The sequence below is a fragment of the Colobus angolensis genome, unplaced genomic scaffold (genome assembly GCF_000951035.1).
Source record: "Colobus angolensis palliatus isolate OR3802 unplaced genomic scaffold, Cang.pa_1.0 Scaffold201, whole genome shotgun sequence".
Taxonomy (NCBI): Eukaryota; Metazoa; Chordata; class Mammalia; order Primates; family Cercopithecidae; genus Colobus; species Colobus angolensis.
Genome location: NW_012115167.1, coordinates 1,099,108 through 1,108,528, shown reverse-complemented (window position 1 = coordinate 1,108,528; position 9,421 = coordinate 1,099,108).

Genomic DNA, 9,421 nt, shown 5'->3' with positions numbered 1-9,421 from the left:
AAAAAAGTTAAAAAAATTATTTTAATTTTTAAAACATTTTATTACACATGGAAAGTGACCAGATATTTGAAATAAATAAATATAAACATTTTTTAAAAGTTAGGTAATTTTTAATTTCTCATATTTTCTCAACGATGATAGCTTTTTTAAAAATCTTGACACAGAAGCTATAGTGTTTTTTCTACAGTGTTTTAAAATAACTAAACTTGAATTATTGAGCATTTGTTTTACACTGGGTGATTAGCATAGCTTATATTATTATTATTATTATTATTATTATTATTATTTTAAGTGGAGTCTCACTCTGTCACCAGGCTGGAGTGCAGTGGCACAATCTTGGCTCACTGCAATCTCCGCCTCCTGGTTCAAGCCATTCTCCTGCCTCAGCCTCCCGAGTAGCTGGGACTACAGGCGCACACCATCATACCCAGCTAATTTTTGTATTTTTAGTGGAGACGGGGTTTCACCATGTTGGCCAAGATGGTCTCGATCTCTTGACCAGCATAGTTTATTTGCATTTTAATAATGTTCATTAAATTTTCTTATGTAGAGAATTTTTAAAAAGTACTGCAGTTGACTAGGTAGGTCTTAAAGAATATTATTCAGAACTCAGCTATCTTACAAAATCATCTTAATCAAATACATATATACTTAGCTTAACATTAACTCAGGCTATGTTTAAATACTTGTGAAGATGACTCAATTTTCAATTACCTCACAAAAATTTGAGATTACACCATCATTAAACAAAAACATTTATTCATCTTCTCTGCTCTCTGTACTAGTTAGTTAATACTTTTCCATCCAAGGAATTCATTAAAAACCAACTGTAATAATCCTAATCTCAACATGATATACCAATGTTTAATTTTAAATAATTTATGAATTAAAATTTTAAATATTATGTTTTCTCTATTAAAGATTTATTTTTTCTATTATGAAGTTGCTAACCAAATGTTTTCTTAAATCTCAGCTTTACCATTAGAGAAATACATCTTTAGATATATTTTAGATATGTGTTGTCTTGTATTACTTTAAAATTTTCCAGGAAATAGTTTTTTAAGATATTACAAAGTAATGATAATACTCTTTAGCAAATGTGTATTAACATCTGTATTCAAGAACAAAAAGATGACATGTAGAAGGGGTAGGGAGAGAGAGAGAGAGAGAGGAAAAGAGAGAGACAGGGCGGGAGACAGATAGAGGCAGAGGAAGAGAGAGCGAGCGAACCAGCAATGTTTGGGGAGGAGCAAGTAAGGTCTATAAATGAAACTAAATGAAACGGCAGAGTCTGAAGAAGCTAAGTTTGCACTTTTACCCAAAGCAGTTCTAAAGCAAACATGTATAAGGCTTGGAATGTGAGAGTGGACAAGAGAGTATCAGCTTAAAATTCAGGCTTTAAATTCATTAAAATGGAAATATTTGACATTTTCTACCGGACCAGGTATTTGACATAGTTTGACATGGAACTTAATCATATTGTTAAGTTATGTTCATGTGTGAACATTTAACTTGCATCTAGCACACTCATCATTATAATTTAATGGTTTAATAGTATTGAAACAAAACCAAACATAAAGGAAACTCACCCGCTATATCTCAGACATTACACGTGGTCCTTGCAGCATTGCCTTAAAATACAATTCATGATCTCTCCCATCACCCATTGAGTCTGAGCTAAATCAAAATCGCTATTTTCAATTCAAAAGCACTATTAAAATAAAGATATATAGCATCCAAAACTTGTTTGTGTCAGGAGTAATTAGTTAAATAATGTAGCATTCATTGCAACATTGTACTTAATACACAATGAAAATTATCAGGCATTCCCTTCTGCAGTAAAACAGCAGAAATCTAACCCACAAGATTATTTTGGAGGGGCAGAATGCAGAAAGTAACTCACTTTTCATAAGTAAATAATTCCTTTTAATCTATTTCATTTCTCCCCACTTCCAAAATTCCTCCACAGGTACCCCCATTTCTAATGTGAGGATGGGTTGCTAAAGGGCTAATTCTTGAGGTGAACTACATAGTACAAAAATTATTTTGAAATTGCACCTTGCCTGGCTTTATATTTGCATTTTTATCAAATATTTATTGTTCTTCCTTCCTCTGAAAAGCACTATTTAGTGTGTATAATTTGTATATATTCTTATTTTCTTCCTGATTACATGTATAAATTCTTTTCCCTAGGAATGAATGCACTCAATCATGAAAAATCTTCATCTTCAAAGTTCCTGAAGCACATTTTCTAGGATTTCATATCTTTAAATACATTTAATTAATTACCATATTTATCATGAGAAGACAGTGCATATATATATATGCACAATTTCACAATATAAACAAATAATATACATATTTTCTGAATTCTGCCTTTAATTTGGCAAAAGGACATCAATATGGAAAAGACTCTACATGTAAGTTCTAAATAATCAAATAGATATTATTTTTCTATTTTCACACTGCAGATATTTAGGAAGACATACCAGTTTAGGAAAATGACAGTATAAACAGGCTGTTTTTATACATTTTAAGATAGGTTTTTCGAAGTTCTGAATTGATCCAATATACAATAACTACCCTTTTGAGAGTGATCCACTGTGACAGCAATAACTGTTTCATCGGTGACAAGCTCTGGCGTGTGTAGATAATTTTCCATTCACATGTAAAATATTTATTTAAATTTATTTATTTGGCTAAAAGCTGGTTTAGGTCATTGAAATGATGTTTCTGTCTGTGGCTAAGCCTCATGCTAACTTTCAGACTTTTGCAGGAATAAAATCATAAGGATCTGTGGAATTTATCTAGGAAACTGTGAGGCACACATCTTTCACATTTTCACTACTTAATGGTCATTTTATTCCTCTGAATGGCTTTGTTTTTTTTTTTTGAGACGGAGTCTCGCTCTGCCGCCCAGGCTGGAGTGCAGTGGCCGGATCTCAGCTCACTGCAAGCTCCGCCTCCTGGGTTCACGCCATTCTCCTGCCTCAGCCTCCCGAGTAGCTGGGACCACACGCACCCGCCGCCTCGCCCGGCTAGTTTTTTGTATTTTTTAGTAGAGACGGGGTTTCACCATGTTAGCCAGGATGGTCTCGATCTCCTGACCTCGTGATCCGCCCGTCTCGGCCTCCCAAAGTGCTGGGATTACAGGCGTGAGCCACCGGCCGGCTTTGTTGACTGAATATATTTTTAAACAATGAAGATTTGTTTTCCCACCAAAGAATACGATTAATAAAATATGCAAAATTAATCCATATTCTTTTTGGAAATTTGTGTTACCTTACTGTCTTATTACAATAGAAAACTATTAGGAATACTCTTAAACAGCACTTTGTTAATAGAAGCCATGCAGGGACAGATTGCTTTCAACGCCCAGAAATAAACTCCTTAATACAGTCCTCAAAGATGGAGCACAAATTAATATTCTTTAGATTTATTTTCAAAACTGTTATGCCATTTTGAACAGTTTTTTAGGAAAGGTTTCTGAGGACTAAAAACATCTGCTTTCAGGTATAACTCCCAATGCAATCCCTCCCCACTCCCCACTCCCCATGATAGGCCCCCCTGTGTGATGTTCCCCTTCCGGAGTCCAAGTGATCTCATTGTTCAGTTCCCACCTATGAGTGAGAACATGCGGTGTTTGGTTTTCTGTTCTTGTGATAGTTTGCTAAGAATGATGGTTTCCAGCTGCATCCATGTCCCTACAAAGGATGCAAACTCATCCTTTTTTATGGCTGCATAGTATTCCATGGTGTATATGTGCCACATTTTCTTAATCCAGTCTGTCACTGATGGACATTTGGGTTGATTCCAAGTCTTTGCTATTGTGAATAGTGCTGCAATAAATTGTTGGGTGCTGACGAGTTGATGGGTGCAGCACACCAACATGGCACAAGTATACATATGTAACAAACCTGCACGTTATGCACATGTACCCTAGAACTTAAAGTATAAAAAAAAAAAACAAAAAAAAAACACCTACTTTATAAAACAGTAGTTTTTTAGACACATGGATTCCAATTCCTTGACTTGTAAGGTAATGCCAGCTCACCCTATAGGATCAGGCGAGTTAAGGAGACAAAGCTCTTACCCAACTGGCACACTGTGCACACATGCACACACACACACACAAATGCACAAACAACAGTAGTATGTTTGCATTGAAAAATAAAAACAAGAAATTTAATCTTCATACTTCCCCTACCCAAAAATAACCACAGTTGACATTTTAGTTTACAGAGAAGAAAATGGGTCCAGCATACTATGATGTCACGGAGCAAGTATGTAAAGTATGACATTAACGTTACAGCACCTCCCTTGGCAACTGATACTTGAGTATTCTATCGTGCATGAGTCTTTAAAACTGTAGATAACACAATCGAGCAGTCAATCAAACTAAAAAGAAGTACAAACAAATTAATACCTTTGGGTTGTATTAGGCAAAACACAAAAATGATTAGATCCAGTTAGAGTACAGTTGACTCGTTTCAACTGTACTCTCCTGGACATGTCTTCTTATTGGGATTATTATCCTTTACATGAAATGAACTTTATCAAATAATCTTAATGATAAAATGACTTCAATTACAATGGTAAATAATTTGGATCTGAATATCCTAATTTGTTTAAATGAATCTATTGACTAAGCATCTACTAATAATGACTTTTATGGAGCAGATTTAAAGTAAGAAAGAAAAGATTGTCAAAGGAATAGCAATACAACCTATGACCTTTCAGAAATTCGTGGATTCACTAACTCTCTTGAGCAGCTCCTGGGCTATCACAGACCGTGTATTTTAATGCATTCGCCAAAAAAAGTTACTGAAAATGGAAAAGCACATTCAATTGCACATGTCCTTATGCTAATTTATAAATTTAGTGACTTTCTCTTGAAAAATTAAGATACAAAAAAAAAACACTGCAAAGGTCAAATATATAAAAAAATTGTAAAAAGACTCATAATTAGGTTCTTAGATTAATATCTGAGTGGGTGCAACAATAACAAAACAGTCATGGGAAAATTAGCATTCCTTTGATTAGCTAGAAATGGTACTTGGACAAAGAGTCATCACACTACAGTTTATGTTTATATTTCCATTACTTTACGCTATTTACTCCCAATCTTTGATATTCTACTAATTTGGAACATCTCAAGGGTGCTTTTAAAAACATACAGTTGGAAAGTACTTCTGGTGCAATGTTTTATTTTACACATGAAGTAATAAAGATGCATGGGATGAAATTACCTTCACAGGCCCACAGTAAATCTTAGTCATAAAGGCAGAGCAGGTACATGACCTCTGAAATCAATTTCACTGATATTTTTTGCTATGTGATTTTGCCACCTATGGATACAAATCATATTCTTTAGCTTGGAGATACTGCCATTTAGTTATATAACTTCAAAAAATCTTGGCAGGGAGGTGATGTAGAGAAATGTTTTGTAAACCAAGTCTAGAAAAATTGCTTCTATAAATTTAAGGCTGTTTTTTCTTACAGAATTTAACCATGCTGAGCCCCAGATTTTCAGCCAAACAAAAATATATTATTTCTAAGACCCTATTAAAGTATAAAATTTTAGGATTCATGTCATCTTCTGGTGTTAGCTGAAAGAGGTCATGGATGCACCTGGCCGCTTACTTAGCTTTTTAAAAGATTTACAGGTATCTTAGACGGGTAAAAGATTTACAGGTATCTCAGATGGGTAGAAGAAGAATATAAACAATTACTGATTTTCTAAAATAAGCACTCTAAGAAATGAGGGAAGAGTCTCACTCTTTTTTAATCTGAGAGTGTTAAAATTTATTTTTCTTGTTTAATATGTATTTGTCCTTTCACGAGGGTTATTTTAAGTGCATGTCTTTCATATAATATTCTACATAATACTTTGTTGAATTGTACCTTCTTGACTCTAAACTGAAAGACACTTGACTTAAATTTGTAAATATATTTGCTATAAATTCAGTAATGCTTTAGTCTACTTCCAGTGCATCATTTGTTGTCTAAATTTAGCTTTATAATTAGCTCTGTTTTAGAAATGTGTTTGCGGGCTTCTGCGTATAAAGGAAAGAGGTAATCTGCATCTCTTTCTCCCTAACACAGTCACGGCCCATCTACTGGCTACCTGACACAGGGAATCCTTCCGCTTTTAGGGCGGACTTGATTGATGGACATTATAAAACAAAGAAAAAAAATGGCTTGAAAGTTCTAGTAATTAATATGGGTCTCTAATACCACAATAGCACTTTCTATTAAAATCAACATACTATTTCATTATGAGGCAGATTTTCTTTTGTGGATTTAAAATGTAATCTGGAGAGAATGTCAAAGGACTTTATTTATTTTTTAAATCGCTTTAAAAAGTTAACATTAAAATTAAAATTCGAGTAAACATTCTGATTGCAGTTAAAGAAATATATCTGTGTATATCCTTCCATTTGTTAAAAAATAAAATGGCATATTAAGCAAAAAATATGTAAATATTAAATAGGTAACAATTCTAAATATAATCATGTCTGGGGGAAAAAAAAGAGCATTTTATTCTTTTAAAAGGCAGCTTCTAGGTCACATTTTTAAAAGCACAAGAATTAGGGAGAGTTCATGGGAGAGAAAGATTTGAAGGAATGCAATCAGGAAATTGAAGGACAGATGGGAAAGCAACAGAAAGATAACCATTTCTTCTTCTCTTCCTCCTCTCCCCTACCCCTCCTCCTTTCTCTTCCTTCTGTAATATTCACACAGTAAAATAAATGCACAGAGTTTAAGTATACAGTTTTCCTAAGTTTTGACAAATCTAAACACATGTGTCATCCAGAAGTATATTAAGATATGAAACATTTATCTTAAGAAAGTAATCTACTCCTTCACTGTTTACCTCCCACTCTCTTGGAAGCAACCACTGCTCTGATTTCTATCACCACAGATTAGTTGTGTCTTTTCTAGAACTTCACATAAATGTATCATATGGTATGTATTCTTTGATATGTTGTTTCTTAGCTTGGCACATCTGTGAAATTTCCATGATATATTTTATCGCTTATGAATATCTTATTAGTTCAGTTTATTCTTTATTCTATTCATTGCTAAGTAATAATATGCTATTATTAGAATTTTCAACAATGTGTTTATACATTTTCCAGTTGATGAATTATTTTCATTTTGAGTCTATGTTAATTAAACTGTTAGGAAGATTTTTGTCAAAAAGTCTTTTTGGTGAACTGTATTTTATTTAATTTTCTCACTATAGATCTAGAAGTGAAATGCTATATCACAAACATAGGGTAGTCATACCTTTAAATTTAAGAATTACTGCCAAGCTGTTTTCCCAAATGATTCCAACATTTTACACTTACAAGAAATGTACATTTTTCCATATCACTGTTGGCATTTGGTCATGCCCGTCTACATTTTAGGCATTCTAGTCTTCATACATATGGAATGGGTTTATAATAATATCTCTTTAGTTTTAATTTGCATTTCTTTGATGCCTAAAAGTGTCAACACAAGTTCTTTGTCATGTATTTATATATATACTTAACATAGGACATATATATAAGATATGAGATATATATGATATGGGATACATATATGAGATATATTTTTAATATATGAGATATATATGAGATATAAATATGAGATGCACATATGTGAAATATATCTCATCTGAGATATATATGTAATTGTACCTTCTTGACTCTAATCTGCTTTATATAACTCATATATATCTTATGTATATGAGAGATGTATCTCATATATATTAATCTATATACATCTATGAGAGAAATATATAGCTCATATATTTTATACATACATATATAGAGGATATACCTCTTCTCTCTCAGAAGAAGCCAAATTTATCACTCTCTCAATTATTGTTCTTCTGTGACACAGAAGAAGTTAAATTTATCAATCACTTGTCTTGTGAGTTTTCTTTTCTCTGTTCTGAAAACCCATTTCTGTCTACCCTAGTTGTTTCTCCCCAGAAGTTTTATATGTTTGGTCCTTTCATTTAATTCTATAAACTATATAAAATTAATTTCTGTTCATGGTGTGAAGTGAAGGTAGAATGCCTTTCCCTGATTCACAGTTTGTAGGGGTGTTGCTTAATTTCCACATATTGGGAAATTTTTCGGGTATCTTATTTTTATTGATTTCAAATTTAATTACATTTTTTCCTGAAAGAACATTTGCTATGTATTTTCGTTTTGAAAAAATGTATTCGAGCTTAATTTATAGGCTGGCATATGAACTACCTTGATGAACCTTCTATGTACATTGGAAAAAGTCTCTGTTATGTCATGGCAGTTCTAATGATCTAATGTTCTATAAAAGTTGATACACACACAGACACCAGGTACTGATTTTTATAAAAATAATTGTTTTGTCAATTACTAAGAGAATATCTTAAATCTCCCACCTTATTGTGATTTAATTCTTCCTTTAGTTATTTCAGTTTTTGTATTGTATAATTCATTCGTTATTACATTTGTGTTCATTTAGAACAGTTATGTCCTCTTGATTAGTTGGCTATTTTACTATTTTATAAATACCTTTATATATGGTAATTTTTTTCTGCTCTAAAACACAAATGGTTGAAATATTTAAACCTGTCATTTTAAAATCTGATTAGAGTTTTCACAGTATATCTTTTTCTCTCCTTTATGTCTTACTATTTGGTACTGTATTTATAGCTTATCTCTCAGAAACAGCATATAGTTGAGTCTTGCTTTTTTATTTGACCTGTCAATCTCTGCTGTATTTTTTTGGGTGGGAGAGTTTTACTTTATTTATATTTCAAATAATTTTTGATACTGTTGGTTTAAGTGTACGATCTTTGCATTTTTATTGTTCTATGTGTTCTTTGTTTCATATTTCTTGTCATCTTTTTATTAAATGAAGCATTTATTTTTTATAATTCTATCTCATTTACTAACATTTTAGCCAACTGGTGTTTGGTTTATATTTTTACTGTTAGCTCAAAATATCAATAATGCCCATCCTTAATTTTTCACCAAGTTCAAATAGCATTTTTTAGAAATTACAACAAAATTTTAGAAACTTAAAACAGCATATATTGATTTATTCTGCTTCCAACTTTTGTGCTATCATTATCACATCTTTAACTTCAATATATTTTATAAACTCCATAATATGTTGTCATTATTTTGCTTTAAACAGCCATATATATTTTAAAATAAGAAAATAAAATAATCTTTTAGATATTACATATCTGAAAGATATATTTCTTTTTATCTATTGTGTATTTTTAGATATTCAGTGTCTAAAATATACATTTCTTTTCATCATGTAGGCCTATGTTTCCATTTGATAGTATTTCCTCTTATTTTTAATAATGTTTTAAAGTATTGGATAGGGCAGAACTTCTGGCAATGAGTTCTCTTAGTTCTTATTTTTTTTT